The sequence below is a fragment of the Dufourea novaeangliae genome, unplaced genomic scaffold, assembly GCF_001272555.1.
Source record: "Dufourea novaeangliae isolate 0120121106 unplaced genomic scaffold, ASM127255v1 scaffold84, whole genome shotgun sequence".
Taxonomy (NCBI): domain Eukaryota; kingdom Metazoa; phylum Arthropoda; class Insecta; order Hymenoptera; family Halictidae; genus Dufourea; species Dufourea novaeangliae.
The window spans coordinates 552,152-570,682 of NW_015373964.1; positions in this window are offsets into that span (position 1 = coordinate 552,152).

Consider the following 18,531-nt stretch of genomic DNA (forward strand, 5'->3'; position numbering starts at 1 on the left):
GCAGGAAATTGTAACTTCATGAGGCACTGGATCTACTCGCGCAATTTTAGTACCGTTACTTCAATTGAATCGGTTCAATTATGTATTTAAGTCACGTGACATTTCGTCGATTATCCAGTATACTACACGCTCATTATTACGAATTATTTGCAGAAGATTCTTATATTAGAAGTTTCACTTGATTTCTAGGTGTTCTAATTATCGAGGTAAGTGAAATTTTCAGTATATTTTTTTAAAACACTGACAGCAGTTAGTCTGTAGTATACCTTATAAACCAAGTAATTGAATATTTCCAGAATGACTAGTTCACTGATTTGTATTTATTACGATTTTTCTTTTCTCTCATCCCACGTCTACTACTCGAGTCAATTTAACCCAAACAGAAAGTTTAACTTTTAATCATATCTTTCGTTACAGAAATGAATAAATTTGGCTATTATACATATACATTGCTAAAGTGACTACCATCTAGTGCTAGGTAAATATATTCCCGCAATTCCATTTGTACACCCGCCTAAAATAGCTCAAGGTAACAATATACAACCAGTTTCTCAAACAGTGCGCAACTGTCAATCAGTTCTATGAATTCGTTAACTTCTTAAGCCGGCAGAGATAGGTTAACTCGTTATTTGAAGATGCTTTTTCACTGGACAAGACGAGTAAACTCGTCACTAATGTTAAAAAATAACATCCGTTACGAAAGAATGAACATATGTATACTTTTTGTTTCTCATTCCTTCAAAGACAGTAGAACTTCCCGTGTCGTTTACCTTTCTTTTTATCATATTCTCGAACCATCCATCACTGGTTCTATTATTCCATTTTCATCAGCAGTAACAGTAACACACATTCATGTCTGCTACGAGCAAGACGAGTTAGCTCGTCTTTCGTCAATACCCTCCTAGGTAGAGCTTACGACCGAAAGATATGCCAGTCAAGGGACCACATTACGAAGATGAGTAATCAGATTGTTCAAACGTGTTCAAACATCTGAGGAAGAGTTTAGACAGTTCAAGCCGAATTTGATCATAAGAAAATATCTAAATTGAAGGTCGCTTTCAAACAATCTGATGACATTTCAAACTCCAAACAGTCTCATGACATTATAAACTCCAAGCAGTCTGATGACGTTGCAAACTCCAAACCCTCGAGTCACTATAAACTTTCCCAAACAGTTTGACGTAGCCTTCCAAACTTCAAGCCGCTCGATCTACGAACATCTGCCAATCGACTGGAGGTGGTGGTGAATCTGAGGCTTCACATGTTTGGACTTTAGAGTTTGCAACGTCATTAGACTGCTTAGAGCTTGAAACGTCATCAAACTATTTGAAGCTTAAAACGTCGTCAGACGGTTTGAAGTTTGCAAAGCGGCTTTCATTTCGAACACCTCTCCATGATCAAACTCGGCTTGACCTGTGTAAACTCCTCGTCAGATGTTTCCCTCAAACATGTTCGAAACAGTTTATTCGTAAACCCTCCACTAACCAAACCCAAAAGTTCCAAAGAATCCGTCACGATATTGCATCTGCCAGTTCTCCTAAGAACGTCTTCCAAAAGAACGCCACCGAAAAGTCTCTAGCGCGCGTCATTTCACTGCGTTCAGTGTCGTTCACAGAACCCCAGGACAAATTAGCTGACTGCACACAATGCGTGAATGCATATCCACGAGCGGTTAGGCCGACCGGCCGAAAGTGGCATATGGGGTCACGCCTACGAGGCGTTCAAGGGAGGTTAAAGCACGGGGCCCCAAGGTCCTTCTGTGGGGGCCCTTCTTTGAGAGGACAGCACGCGCCTGCGAAAATACGCGCGGGGCTGCGGTGCACAGCCTGCAATTTTCGACGTGAACCCGATCCCACGGGAGACACCGATCTCGCGATTGGGGGTCGAGCCTAGGCCGCGAGCAACGCCGCCCCCTTCGAGGAATCCGACCCGGCGGAATTGTCAAAACAACTCGTGGATCGATTACGGGGGATGATTGGGGAAAAAAGGCTGATGGGAATAGAAGCCGATTTGTAAGTCGAGATTCAGGGGGAGAGGGGTGAAATAATCTGGTTGATTGAATTTATTAGGGAGGTGATCCTTTTGGGGTGTGATTGGATTTGGTGGACGCTTTGGGTGCATTGTGCAGTTAGGGTAAGACGGTGACTATCTTTGGTTAGTTTATCGACGGAGTTTGGGAATTTTTGGAAATTGCTTTTTAAGCGTTTGGCATAATCATTGGGGTTACAGAAAGAGTTTTGTTACTTATTGGGCGGAGAATTCGTGTACAGATGTTAGAGTGGGAGGTGTAATGTTATATTGTTTTATAATTATTAGTTTTGTTTTTAGAAACATATTTGTCAGGACAGTTAAAGGGCAGAATAATTTTGATGAATGTCATATTTGTTTTTCGTGTTTGTATATAACTAATCTATGCTGAGTGTGTATATTCTTTTTTTCTCTTGCGGAGTGAGAAGTATAATTTTTTTAATTTTATTCAATCGGTTACATGCACAAGTGATGAAAAGCAAATATATCGCACAATCCTTGGTAAATTGTAATTGCAATATATCTACTTTGTAACAGTTACGAACTACAACAATAACATGTACAGAGGAATTCTTGTAATACAATAATACTGCTCCTATTTAAACAATATGAAAAATTCTTACTATAAAAGTTTAGATAAAAACCTATCAATCATTCGATAATTCGGAATATTTAAACAAATACAATGTGTCAAGCTGTTATAGGAGGGGTGTGCATCCGATTTGCGCGTTAAACTTGACACAGAGTTACAAATATAATCGACTTAACAACTTCAAAGCACTCTTTGTCGGTGGCAAACGAGGTATAACTTATGGGAACGCCTAATCGATCAAAATTTACGACTACACGAATGCCAATACGTTCATGCATCTCACGCGCATTAAAGAAGGAAGTGGACTGGACGGGATCGTGCAGTGACTTGAGGTTGGGGAGTCACGACAGGGGAAAGGAATTACGGGACACGATCGGACGGGGTTCACCGGTACAAAGTGCACCAAATTGTTTTCTGTAATTTTATCGTCGTGACAGATACTTTTATTCCATGCTTTTCTCATGGAGAATGAAATGCATTGTCTGTTCTAAACGTGTTCGTATTTGGAGTAGTCTATATAATAATTTAAATGTGTTTGTTTCTGATCACAAGCGTTATTTTTGCTAATTTGTTAATTTTTTGTTACATAGAAAACAGTTGTGACCTTCCATTTTTGACAGTATAACACATTTTGTGTTATTCTAAGCTTCCATGAGATTCCTTAAAGGACAATAGTAATAGCAATAACGTACGTAACACAATACTAATGAGAAGAGAGTGTTATTTTCAGTATTAAAGGACAACATTTAAATATAAATTTTAATATAATTAAATATCATTTTTATCGTGGCAAAATGATGATTTTGGAGTACATATAAATTTTAATTAATGAATCCTTCAGTACTGTCCTCACCTACCTAGTATTTATTAACCTCCGTGTGCTGTTCAATAAATTGTTCCATTACTGTTCCTTGAATTAAACTTGGTCAAACAATAAGTTAAAATGGAATCAAAGAAATATCTTTGTTATTATGTAAACTATTTGTGTCGAATCAATTTACAACTTTTTCTGATAAAGAATATACAAAATTAAAAGTTAACCTCCGAATTCGGGTCAAAATTAACCAGAACAGTGTGCACGAAGGTTAAACATTCACCGTCAGGCGAATTTTGCATATCATTCTCATTACGTCGAATTGAAATTTTCCTTGCACAAAGTATATAATCTTAAAACATTCCCAAAGTCCACAATTTACTTGATTGATGCCTACCAGGTTATATCACAATATTCCCCCATTTTAAATCGTATAAATATTATCGTTTACTCCACATTATTGTCTTAATAAATTCTAATGTCATCGGTCACCGATGATTCCCATAACGCAACAGCAAATCAAACGCCGATCAGCCCACGACCATAATCCCTGTCGACGTGTTAACGCCAATAGTATTATCGACTGTCCACGGTCCGCGCAAGGATAGTCAGCAGTCGAAAAGTGAGTTCGCCGTGATCCCAAAAGGAAAAGGAGGCCAGTCAAACAGAGAGAAAGAAGTTAGCTGTTGAGGGGGGTCGCCGTATCGAGGCAGGGTCTAGGTATAGTTATATACACAGTGGGGCACAATGGCAACGGCAGAGTGCATTACGGTTAATACACGAAAGGACCGCGGTCGTTTAGCCGAGGATCTCGGCAGTTACCGCTTCGCAAAGGATAAATCATCTCCCGATTTCAACCACGCCTACCAGGAGGACAGAGAACCAGCTCCCTACCCGAAGCCGGTAGTAACCGAGAGCGGAAAACTAATAATCCGTACGGCCGCGGATATCCGTTCTGGAACGGCCAGTCGCACGGAACGGAATACATCGATGGACGACTCGATTGCGGACGTTTTTCGGGGGATGTCTGGACGCCTCGCCCCGGAATTACCGCGATGTGCCACTTTATCGAGCGACTCTTGCGGTCGCTGTTGGTCCAACCCCGGGGTGAACGGTTCGGATAACTGTGGGATGATGTTCGACTACCGTGGGAAACTATTAAGATTATTTTTCTTTTAATTATCTAGTTATTCATTATGTATAGGGGTGGGGCCATTGTTTCATTACAATCGGTAGTGAATGAGATATGAAAGCATTAGGGGTGCTAGTCTCTAAATGTGATTTTAACACTTTACTGATTCGTTGACTTTTAATTCTTATGTATTGTGGTTAAAATTAAAACGAAACAGTTTTTTTCTAAGGTAGGTGATGTATTATTTTCTGGGGAAGCATTATTTTTCAACACAATTACACACGTGGCATATTTAGTTCGTCTTTATTTGAACCATAATACATAAGAAGTGAACATTTTAGGGTGATTTTATAGTTATGCCATGCAGTGAGTTAATAGACTTTCGGTTTTTATTCTTGTAGGTAAGAAGCTTATTCAATAAATAATTAAGGTAAATTTACCTGTAGATCAGGGTTAAAGAAAATATTGTAACGTTATTCTATTAGAGTTTTTGCTATTTTTCATGAATGTAGTTTGCTACTGTAATTGAACTGTTTAATAATAGTTCATTGACTGTTGATCGTTGGATCTACAAACCTATTAAATAACAACCGGTAGGTAATGCATTAAAGTTTTTTAAAGGCTCAGAAGATATTTGTACACATTCATTAATTTTCTGAAAATTCTTATAAAAGTATTCAACAGTAAAATTGCAGACACGATTTCATCAGAAATTGGCCTACACCGTTGATACTTTCACGGGCTCGAATGAAAAGTCGTGTAATTAAATTTCAAAGAGTTTTGTAAAGTAATGTTCTTGTGGATTAATTTATGAGAACGATAACTATAGAAAAACTTGTTCGTTTTATTAATAGATTTAGGGTGGCATGACCCTCTGATGGAGTAATTAGATGTTAGCTGACGTGATCCATTGATGAATTATTGTCTAATCCTCGTAACTTGTCAATCTGAATAAACGGTATGGCCCACCTCATCGTAGTATTTTCTGTAGGGTTCTATGGGATATAGTAAAGGACGAAACTTCCACCAGATACCACGAGATTTTTGTACTTTATTCTTAACCCAATAAGATACTTTACAGAGGAAAGAAACTCCTACCAGTACTCTTGTCTGTATAAATCCATTTACAAAATGTCATTTTGCATATAAATCGGCGGTCTATTGATGATTACTTATTTTGCCTTCATCCAAGTGAATGACTAATATTTTGCTTCTCCTAATATATTACATAGCAAATAATTAACAATAAAAGAATCCTGACCAGCTAACAATCGTAAGACAAGAGATCGTCAAAGGATTTGATCATTTCAAAATGGCGTTAAGGTGAGAGTGAGCATAGTGACACGAAATTTTGCGACGAAGTTAAGTGTAATTGCGTAGCAACCGAACGACTTCTCACACCCACATGGAAGTAGGAGAGCAAACACAAGCGGTAGACTAACGCGGTCTATTTCCCACACTCGGCACTGCAGTCGAGAGCTGGGAGATTTTCCCATTTTCCCCAAAAGGGCCGTGAAATTGGGCAGACAAATTGCAGCTCAAGAGACCGCGACGAATTTCACCAGACCTTGCCCTCTGCTACTGTACCCAACGTCTGTCACCTTCTATTTGCAACCCTCGACCCCCTTTGTTTTCCACGATTAGAGGTAGATCTTAATTTATTCAATATATACACACTTAACGAATGTCGTTTTCCTTTCGTGAACATTATTTAGAAAATTGGGTCGATTTATTTAAAATAACTGAAACGAAAATTCAGGTCTAGGTTCTTTAAGTTTTTGTTAAAGTAGTGTTCGGTTATGTATTGGTATCTTGGTTCTATACGCTAGTCATGTTTAATAAATAATTCTTACATTTGAGAAATTATTAGGGTATATTAACGGTTTTTTCGAAGGTATTATTTGTTTCTTGAAACTTCAATACTTGCGCTAAATGTACGGTATGATTGGTTGTTTCACAATTATTACGCCATTTTTGGAAGAAGGAACATTGGAAAGTATTTTGCATAAACTGTATTACTATTTAAAGAAAAAATAATTGACCACATCTTGGTACATGTTAAATATTATTTGAGTAGCTAAATGATAAATTTTACACCGAAATTACCATAAAAAATATAAATTAATCTGTTGTATTATTATATTCTCTGGATAAACAGCAATACTGTCTATGTACAGAAACTTACAGAAATCGGATTGAAACTTTTTATTTTTGTTATGTTAGGTACATGTAGCGCATTAACAGTCGATTTATGAATTATTTACGATTCATGATAGAATACTTAAAAAAATCCTTTGTTGTCATATCTTTGAAAGTGATCGTTCCGTTTAAGCAGTTCGATTGTCTTTCAAATTCGGTTATTTAGAAACAGGAAATGGAGGTGTTCTAGAATTACTGAATCGAGTTTTCAAACGTCACTGAAAACCCAGAAATCATTCCTCCGTTACCTGACCGTAACGCACTGGATTCCTTCACGGACTCAGCGGTTTTTGTATGACAGAAAACTGCAAACGAGATACTTTCATTCTGAATGATTCCACATTTTGTTATCGTACCGGTTCACGCATTGCGACGCACTAACACGCATATTGCCACACTCAACGAGGTAGGCAGATTTCATGTTACAACTCTTAAATCGTCGAATGAACCCGGATTCCATTTTAGACTCGAAGACTTCGAGAAAGAACGTCGATTCATAAAATCGTGTTGTTATAAGAACTTTCCTTTTTGTGTTATATTGTAGAATATTGATAGTTAAAAAGATAGAATGAAATTTAGAACAGTTACGGTGACTTTATATTTTTTAATCAGTAAGTGTGGTTTTCTAAACAGAACGAAATTGAAAGATACTTTTTCCGTATACCCTAAATCATTTTTAAGAATATTGGTTTGTAGGACGTTCAGATATATTTTTATCTTTATAAACAAACAGATTATGTTATAGAACGGTCTACTAAAATAAACGTAGACTCCAAATAATAATTTGTAACAAATACTAATCTGACAAATACTAAGACTGACCTTTTCTAAGGATCTAAGAGTGCGCCTAATGTTCTTCAATGCTCCTACTTTATACAATTCATTTAAAAATGATCGTATTTTATATATACAATGACCCCATTATACATTACTTAATTGAAAATAGAGAGGCACAGGGACAGGAGCACACGACACAATGTACCAGGCGTGACAATAAATTTTCGAGAATAGGTAATTCGTTTGAAAATTTTTCTTTGAAAATTCTACAGATGTGATACCATTGCCTTCCAAGTATGTACCTACTTAGTCTTTTTGAAACTATAGGTATCTATATACGCATTCCAGTGTCTAATTTATCGATCCTTACATCTCTGGTACTCACTTTCTGCTATCTGTTATATTACTAGGCGTAGAAATACAGTCTTGAGAAGAATTCATTCAAAACATTTATTTTGAGAATTCTATAAATTTGAGACCATCGTCTTCAAACTAGTCCCTTTAACACTGTACACATGCATTACAGTGTCGGGTCCATCGATCGTAACATTCCTGGTACATCCAATTTCTGCTACCTATTTAAATGCCCATGTTACATATGACGTGTAGCAATAAACTTTCGAGAATATTAAACTTTGACTTAAGAGAACCTTCTGCTTGTCATTTCGACGGTAATGAAATTTTTCTCGAAACTGTATTATTACATCTCCTTCATTATAACAAATCAGTAAAGAAAAAGTGTCCTCTTAATCTCTAAAAATCAGGCCACCATCGGCACCTGAACAAGCCCGATCGAGCGGATAAAGCCAGACTCAACAATAGGACAAACTATCCAAACCGGTATCGGCGTGCGTTGGAACACAGTTCCCTTTCGCTTAATCGCTCTCATTACCTCGCCTACTCGTAAAACTCCGAATCGCCCGTTCGAGGTATGGTTGGGGGGACAGCGAGAAGAGGGTGGAAAAAGGTGAACGGTTGCCGGGAGGATCGTTTCGCGGCGTAGTGTGTCGCCTTGGTGCGGTGCCGGGTGTCCGCCTCGGGGCAGAGGAGGAGAACCGTGGCCGACGAATGAAACCGTGAAGGGTCGAGGGGGAGCGTGGATGGACCAGGGGGAGAGAGGGGGGAGGAGGGAAACGGAGTTTAATGTTCCCCTCCAGTGGGTGACTCGAGGGTGTAATTGCCGTAGTGGGCGGAACGGAGCGGGTATAGCGGCGATGGGCGTGGTTCGCTGATTACACCGCGTTGATACTGATATCTCGGCTACCACCGACGAACCTCGCTCTCCCCTACCCGTTCCAACCCCGTTTACTTTTGCCTCATGGCTTTTCCAGTCGGTGGTCCAAACGCTGGTGGATCCAAACGACACGGAATCGATCGACGATCTTTACCCGTCCGGCTCCACGTTCCTGGTTTATCGAAGTTCCTTTTTCGTCTTCGTGGATGATGCGGTTCCGGGTAATCCCAATCATGAACGGAAACGAATCCTCCGACGCTCGAGGGTTGATTAGGCGAATGGAAACCGTCCACGGTTCGGTTACGAAGCGAATGGAGACGGGTTCAAGGTGATCGAGGTCGGGGATGTTTCGTGTACGTGAGTTGGAGGAGGGAGTTATTTTGAGAATTGAGTTTGTATTGGGCTTGCGGATGGAATAGTTGGATTGTTGATGTTTCGCGGGAGTGACATGTGGCTGGGTGTTATGAGAGTGATGTCAGAGTGTTTGATGGATTTTGTGTAGTGAATATTGTCTGTGCAGCGGTTTCTTTGAAGAGAGTTTTGATGGAGGCTAGATACAGGATTTAGTAGGTTGTTGCATACTAAATGTCGTTTTCAGCGTGCTTCATTTTAACCATCTTAATTTAAGTAAATAGGGGTTCAAGGAGCTTGTAACTCTTTGGCAAGAGACTTACGATTGATGTAGGTCAATATACTTCGATTCCAAATCTTTTTTGTTAAGTGACCTATGATCCTTTAAACTCTGCAGTTCATGAATGAAATTTATTATGCAACAATCTAATATTATTGAACAGTCTGCATTAACATTTGTGCACTGTTCGTGTTGACTCGACTTAAAGTCTGCTTTGAACTTTTTATTATATTTCTTATTACATTTTTACGTTATTTTTTATTATACTTTTTTATTATAGACATTTGTAAATTAATTTGACAGCATTGGTATTATTGGTAAAATGAAGAAGGTATAATATGACAAAGGAAATATGAGTCTCATTAATATGAACAAAGGAATGAAATTAATGTATAACAAGATAGCAAAACGAATTATCATAGTGATGGAAAGGACTCTAACATAAATTTGTCAACAAAGATTGATGTCATCGAAATAAGATTTTGGTGAGTCTTATAAAGTTTCCTCATGTGAATTTCAATACTTTTATTGCAGCGTTGACCTTTCCAACGTCTCGAAATAGCCCGGGGTACTTCCTCAAGCTTTTCCTACGAATTTATGATACGGACAAGGAGAGGAAGTGGAAGGACCGAATCGAAGATCGCCGGGGATCCTCCTCTTTCTGATATCCCATGGACAACTGCCAGGACTGCAGAAATTTGGAATCGATCGTCCCACTACTTAGGAGACGTTGTTTAAAATTAAACCAGAGGAGAATAATTCTTCGGCAACTGAAATCCCTTTACTACAACTTGTGTCAGCAGTAGAAAATCATGGTTATTTCTTACTTGTTCTTAATAGGAGTAAAAATATATTTACGGGGGAATCTTACTTCTTTGATCGATTTTTTAAGAGTTTAGGAAAAGTCACCTGGGATAATCTCTAAAAGTAGTAAGGCATACTTGTCCTTAGTTTTCTAGCAATCGTCAGAGTAGTTTTTTCTTTTATGCAAATTCCTTGTAAAGAATTTTTACCTTGACATTTAAAGGGTAAGTTTTCACCTCAGGCTTTGAAAGAGGGGTACTCACGGTTCCCTGTATTCATGAAAATTCTACTGCAGCAAATAATAGGTCCAATTACATTCAGTATCAGTTACTGGTGTAAAGAGTCTGCCAATCTTTCCAACTGTTCATAAAAATAGAAAATGAACAAAAACTTGTTTCTTCTTTGGTTAAAGGTTTTACTTCTCAAGACATTTCTATTGTATCTTCTGTACTCATGTATGTCATAAATGTATACAATCTACGTGGGTCATTTGAAAAGTTTTCGGAATGAAGTGAAGATGACATAAGTAGTTTTGTAGTTCATTGAAGATATTCATGTGTTACATGAATGACTGTAACATATTAAAAGTCAGTAGGTATTCCATACCATTATAGGTATAGGTATATTTTGTATATAGCTTCTTCAACCAAAAGTGCTTCTACGTCCTGTACCGCGTCTCCTAACAATTGATCAACAGCGAATTCAAATGCAAGTTTCCCAAAAAGTTTGGATCAAAGCAATCTTTATCATCCGAGGAAGGTTGGTCCGTAAATGTCATCCAAAAAAGGTTGGTCTGCAACATTGGAATATCTCGGGGTCTAAGTCCGTCGATGTTAAAAAGAATTATGACCTCGATTATCCGAACTAATAGAAACAGAAATCCACCGTGATAAACGGTTTTTCAGGTATTCGGTCTAGTAGATCCACACTCTCAAGTATCACTAAACATACATGAAACAATATCATTTCTGTCCACTCGTCTTTATTCGTCTCTACGATGTCATTGTCTCTATTCTAGAGTCTCCAATAATCGACGTTCTCCTGTATATTACAAATAAACTAATTGACACCTCTCCCCATTTCCCAACATCATCGCCACCCATCCCAATACTCGATCACAAAAATTCCACCCGCGTCAGATTCGTCCAGGGTCGACTCCAGCGACCGTGTCTGTATTTTAAAAATCGTATAAAATCGAGGACACGGTTCTCCACGTGAAAAAGGGGGGTGTCCCCCCCTCCCCCATATAGGTTCGTGATCCCGGCGCGCTGACTCGAGCGGTTTGCTCCTCCGTCGGTATCTCCACCCACTTTTGTCCCTGCTTACAGCTGCGGGCGGACTGGACTCGGCCACCCCTCTGCCACAGTCCAGTCAGCGGGGCGTGGATCGCCCATGGCACACCACCGCCGGGCACAGGTCTCGTTCATTTCGTCGGCAATCACTTTGCGCGTCCCTCCATCGCGGGGGGGAGGTGCAGAACCGCGTGAGCCGCTGTTAATAGGGACGCTAAACACGACGGTGATCCTCCAGATCGGATTCACCGAGCTGGCAGAAAGCTGATGGGGGTAATAGTTTCTGTTGGCTCTGCGGGAAATTGTGTCGAGACTTTCTATGGAATGTTCCGATGAAGAGTGTACGGTAGGCATGAGGATACATGCTGTTGCTTTTCTGTGTAACTATGTTCGTGTTTGAAAGCGTGGAGCAAGCTACAGCAGTGTCATCACTGAAGCAATAACGAGGAATGTTTTATCGATGTTACATGTTTCTTGAAAGAAACCGTTTCCAGTTTGTTGAATGAAAGCTATTCAGGTTATTGATGAATGTTTCTCTAGATCTCTTCGTGGTTCTGTTGCTTGTAAGAAATGTAGCCTTGGAAGCGACGCAAAATCCAACTGTTCGTAGGATTCTGTTGCTTCAGTGTGGACTAAATGTTTCTGCAAGTTGGTGTTTGTTGGAAATGTTTTCGAACATGCAGTGATAAGAGGCGACAGAAAGTTCCTCGTTGTTGCTTCAGTGGGGACATAACTTTAGATTCATTCAAATTATTCGTTTTTATGCTTATTCTTATTTCTTGCTAGTAATTAGACTACGGATTTGATGCACTTATAGCTTGTAGAGCTCTGGAAAGTAAAATAAATAACAAAAATGTCATTAAATGTGACTAGTTTTTTATTTTATTCTGGACTCGATAAGATATTTAAGGGAAGGAAGAAGTTCCTACATTTACCCTTGTGTTTATATATTACTTTGGAAAATGTCATTTTGCATAAAAATACACAGTCTACTAATGGCTTTCCGGAAGTAATAGGAATTCCATGTTCATAGCAATTTTATATTTATTGCTAAACTTGAATATTAGTACCAGCAAAATTGTATTTCGTTACGACGTAAAGGGGATGAATAACATTCATGCTTGGTAAATCCGGTTTACAAGTGTCACCGCGAGTCTAACTCGATATTACGAGGCAAAGGGTGAATGAAGACGTGATGTTATTCTGAAGCTTGAGATCTTGCAGCTAGACAGGAAACAGTTAGTACAGTTGATATATATTTGATATATGTACATACCTTTTCATAGCTGGACTTCTAATGACTAATTCATAAGAATATTATTATACCCTGACTTTGCAATTTTAAATAATAGAAACAATACAGCAATCCGTAGATAAATATACCCACCCAGATGAATCATCCAAACCAACTTACTATTTCCCTCAGAATTATGCCTAGAACATTAAAGAAAATTGCTCTCATATTATTTGTAAATATGCACCGTGTGTTTTGAAAATGATATGTAGATCGCAGATTTTTATACAGAACAACATTTTAGAAAGTAATTTAATAAAGACAGGAACAAGGGTAGGAATTTCTTTTTTCCCTCGAGTATCTTGTTGGATTAAGAAGGAAATAGAAAACTGGCTGCATCTGATGAAAATTTTGTCGTTTACTACATTTCACAGAGGTCATAATTGCACAAAATTCATAGTCTGGTGAGCCCAATTTTGATATAAATGAATTAAAGCTAGTTTCAGATACAGTTGGATGTCCTTTTTCTACATTTACAATAACAAAGTCAATATAGTATAATACTCTCATGAATTAGTAAAAAAAAATTTGACTATTAAATGGAATTGCATGAATGCCCATATTTTTATATTCCATAGCAACTTTATCAAAAAAAAATCTAGGTACATCAGAAGTATAATTTCTAACATTCCCGTAACATTGAAATCTTTTTTGAGCCTTATTCAATAGCTTTTTATATTGTGCCCTTTATTAATTACCGTCCCACGCACGCAAGCGATATTTTTATATTTAATAGCAACTTTGTCAATAAAATATCGGTACATCAGAAGTATAACTTCTAACATTCCTGTAACATTGAAATCTGTTTTGAGCCTTATTCAACAGCTTTTTATGTACTACCCTTTTTTATTTATCGTTCCACGCACGCAAGCGATATTTTTATATTTCATAGCAACTGTATCAATAAAATATCGGTACTTCAGAAGTATAATTTCTAACATTCCCGTAACATTGAAATCTTTTTCGAGCCCCATTCAATAGCTTTTTATATTCTACCCTTTATTAATTACCGTCCCACGCATACGAGCGTATCGGTTAGAAACGATTCCGTGCGTCTGCTGATTGAGAAACGGAAAAAAGTCATCGACGACACCCCGCGGAAAGAACAAGAGCGACGAATGCTGCGGCTGCACTTTTGGCCCGTGCGCGCGCGCGCACGCCGCTACGCAGAGGGCTTTCTTACGATATCATTCCTCTATGCAAGAACGCCAGGGCACCGAGGCGGGACCCGTTCCTCGATTTCCTGCCAGGTCATCGAGTCTCATTTACAGAAGGGCCGATCCTCGTTAAACATCGAAAGCAAAGATCTCTCGACTGGCTGACCCTACGAACGGTACGCCCACTCGATACCCACGATCTGATCGACCAACGACTATCCCCCGCTCGAATCGATCTGATTCGCTGTTTTCGCGCTAACGGTGCCCGGATCGTTCGCGTGAAACGAATACGCGATCTACGGTATTTACACGTTGAATACTTCATCGCACGTTTCATTGGGGATTTTGTTCGGCGTGAGTTTCGTGACCACCGAAATCTTTGGTAGACTCTTCTTGTTCCTTGGAGAATCCTGAGAAGGAGGTAGGGATTTTTTAAGGTTGAGATTGGAACGGTCTTCCAGGTGGGGTGATTGTTTTGAAAAAAAAAAATGTTGCAAATGTACTTGCTGTGTAATCTTTCATGGAGACTTTTAGTATCAGGTGTGGGATTGAAAATGGAACATAGAAGAGTATGTTTCAGTTTTACTATCGCTTTACTAAACTGTTGAAGACTACCGCACGATTATAGACTATAGAATGTGACGGACGTGCAGTAAGTTTGTAATGTTTGAAACAATACGGGGAATAGTTGCTAAATATACCACATGATATTGATTAAATGAATAAGTATAGAGATACCTTTAGTAGCCTGACAGAAACAGAATTGCTAATGGTGTTGTTAAAGTAGAAACGAGAGGTCGACGTATCACTTCATTGGTAAAATAATCAATTCCATTCTGAGAAATCTTGTGTAAGTTGAAATTAGTTTGTAATACATAGTACTAATTTTTAGTTTGATGCTATTATTGATGTTGAAGTTTGATGCTACTATTGTTTTCAGCCTGAAGCACCCGTTCTCTGAGATATGAGGTACTGATGTGCATTTATGCGTTACTTTTCTATCGATAAATTTGGTGTGGGTATCATCTTTCAGTTCAGTCCTATATAATCACATATTATTTATTAACTTTCACTTCTTGCAGCCACGTTCTCAATAAATTTTATGAGTGCAAAGCCAACGTTCGAGTAGTGACATGAAAGTTGTATCATACAGTGAAAGCGATGTACAACGTGGTGAAAAATCAATCTTGATAAAAGGCGAAAGAGAAAGCATCCTGTCGATCAATTGTCTATAACTTCTAGTCGTTATTTTACCGTCAGCTCAGGTACGATTTCCATTCAATAAATTACATCAGCGTGCAATGTGCTCAGAAATTGATCTTGATACTGAATAAAAAGTAACGTGTCTACATATCAACCTTCTGTTAGTTTCAGTAATTATTCAACTCGCGAATGTAATGTAATTTCTAGTCACTAGAACGGTTTTGTATATCGTGGAAGTCAAAGAAAATTTTCTTTTTCTTGTGGGTAGCATAATATATTATAACAAATGGATCTTGTGTCCATCAACCATCTGTAAATTTACATAGTTATGCAATTTGCGACTGTACAGCAATTTTTAATTAATAGAGTGTCTGCACTCCAAAATGCTCTGTTTAAGTGAGAGCAGCGTACAAAGTATTGATAAACAGACCTTCAGACTAAAGAAGTAGTACCGTGTATACACCTATCATCATCACATACACCACCCAACCATCTGTAAATTTACATAGTTATTCAATTCGCGACTGTACAGCAATTTCTAATTAATAGAGTGTCTGCACTCCAAAATGCTACAAAGTATTGACAAACAGACCTTCAGACTAAAGAAGTAGTATCGTGTATACACCTATCATCGTCACATACACCACCCAATCATCTCTAAATTTCCGTAATTATCCAATTCACGACTGTAATGCAATGACAAATCAATAGAACGTCTTCCAGCAACAACCGTAAAAGAAAGTCTTCCATTTTTCTGAATGCAACGTACAAGGTATCAACAAATGTATCTTCAGACCAAAGACTAACCATCGTACATACCTATCAACCGTCTATAAAGTTCAGTACTTATTCAACCCGCGACTACAATAGAATTTCCAATCGATAGGACGTCCTTGTTCACCGTGGAAGTAGTCAAAGGATCACCGCTTCCTTTCCGGCCGCGGCGACACCGCGGAACGGTTGAAAATTTATCGAGCCGGTAAGGCCCGGCTACTGGTATTCCGCTATCCGATCCCGTATTTTCGAGAATCGTTTCGTAACCGAAGTCCGATGGGTCTTTTGCTCGTCAGTGCCGCCGCGACACACGCCGTCTGCATACCAAGACGCCCCCGTAAGCGCCGTGCCTTCTTCTCTGCCTCGCGGGCACGTACCTCGCTCGTTGTCAGTCTGTTACCTTTTTGTACTTATTTAATACCGTCCTCTAGCATTTCCACGTAACGTGAATGCGTAAATGACGGCGAGTGGGGAGGTTTTGCCCGGATCGCCGCGAATATCAGGGGAAAGATGCGGTCGCGACGTTTTACTGTGTTGGTTCCCTTGGCACGGTCCTCTTCCAGGAAGGTTGCTCGATCTTCGAAGGTCGACAATGACTTCTCGTTTGTACGTTTGAGATATAAGAATCGACTGAACATCTTTTTTTTTGTTATTTGTTTATTTATTTTTTTTAGACTACATTTGCCAATTGTTTACATGAGTTGTGCGATAATTACAGTTGCCTAATGTAATACATAGTCTATCTTACGAATCTGCTTTTATAGGAATGCTAATGCTGTAAGGTGATACAATTGATCGTAGGTGATTACAGGGTTCTGTTTAGATCTGCGTCGTTGATGAATGATAAAAGTTTTATGATCACTTCTGTTTTATTCAAGCAAGCCTTGATGTCCCTGGTCAATACGTACCTTGCTCTTAAGGAGTTGTATTTTACACACTCGAGTATTATATGATTAATTGATAGGTGTGTGTCATACATCGCGCATTTTGGCGGGGCATTTCCTTCCAATAGGTACTTGTTGGTTATTGCGGAATGTGCTATTCGCAGTCTAGTTATTATTTAGTTCTGTCTAATTTATGGCCTGGGTTCTTCATAAAAATGCTATCCCTAATTTCATGTAGAGCGGTCCTTTTTAAGTCTTTCCATTCCTGGTTCCATTGATTCTTCATTACTTTGGCAAAATGAGTTTAGGCGTCTTCTTACGGGATACTAATATCTGAAACATTCTTCGATAGTACTTTTAATTTGTGGTAGAGTTTAGGCAGAGGTTTAGGTTAATTTTGGTTTGGACAGAAATTATAATGGAGCTTTTGTTATAGTTAAGTTTGTAGTTGGTTCGGTTCATTCTAAGTTAAGGATTATAGAAATTTTATCGTCTTTTTTGTATTATTGTTTCTGAGGTATGAATGTTTATTCTTTTGATACTAAAAGAAAAGTGGACATTCTTACGCTATTCGTGAATAGTCCTAAACAGGATTCATATTTGATAGAAGAGTATGATAGTAATTTACAACGATTTAATGAAACTTACGAAGTCAGTAAGTATTATGTCACTATTATGTGTACTTATAATGCAAACTACTTTTGTTTACTTTAGATATGCTAGTCTCATTAGATGTTTGAAAAATGAATTTTTCCTCCCTCATTAATTGTGAAACCTGGTCTCATAATTTGGGTGGTACAATACGTAGCCCAGTTCCTAATTACGTTTCACATTGCTTAACTTCTTAAACAAACCGACCATGCAGTTTGTGAAAATATAATTTGTTATCGTACAACATGCAAAAGCATAAATCATAAGATACGATTCATGCTTCCAGAATAAGATCCAAAACAGAGATAAGCAAATTCATTATCTAAATAAAGAGTTTCATATAACGATTAAAAGTACTTCGATAATTTTTATTAACTCAACGACGAAAGTCAAATTTTTGTAATAATATACTTCTTCTTGAATGAGTAGATACTTAGTGAATAATTAATTAATCTCCTTAACCATTTAAATTTAAGATACTCGCTTTTCACTATATATTATCCGAGTAAAATTGTGCTCAACTCTGATCCAAAACAATTCTCCCAAACAATAATGCATAACTGAGTTTACAATACTACATCATAATTAGTATAGAACTGCTATAGAATACTAAAATTCCAAAGACGTATTTTTCCTCATATCCACACTACAGTATTACTTAATATCTATTCTGAGCGAATTACACACATATTACGACCAAATTACTAATCCTCCGATGATCAAAATCCATCCCAGGGGTGGTATTCGTGAAATTCATCGACGACCCAGACCATGAATTAACGCGCGAAACATTCTATAAATAATCGAGGCGGCACGAAGGGCGAAAGTTCTCGATTGTAGCAGGCAGCGACAGGGCACGGCGATTCGGTCAAGAGCCAGATTCGAGGGTGTCGCTTGCCCCCGCATTACTGGCTCCTTTATTATTCATACGTAGAGAGAGTAAAGCGCGCATTGCTCGCGCACGAGACATTTAATATCGGCGCGTGCACGCGCGACGAAGGGAAATCGCCGCCCCGTTTCGCAGGGGTGGGCCTCGGAAGCTCGCGTGAGCGTTCGAGTGATTGT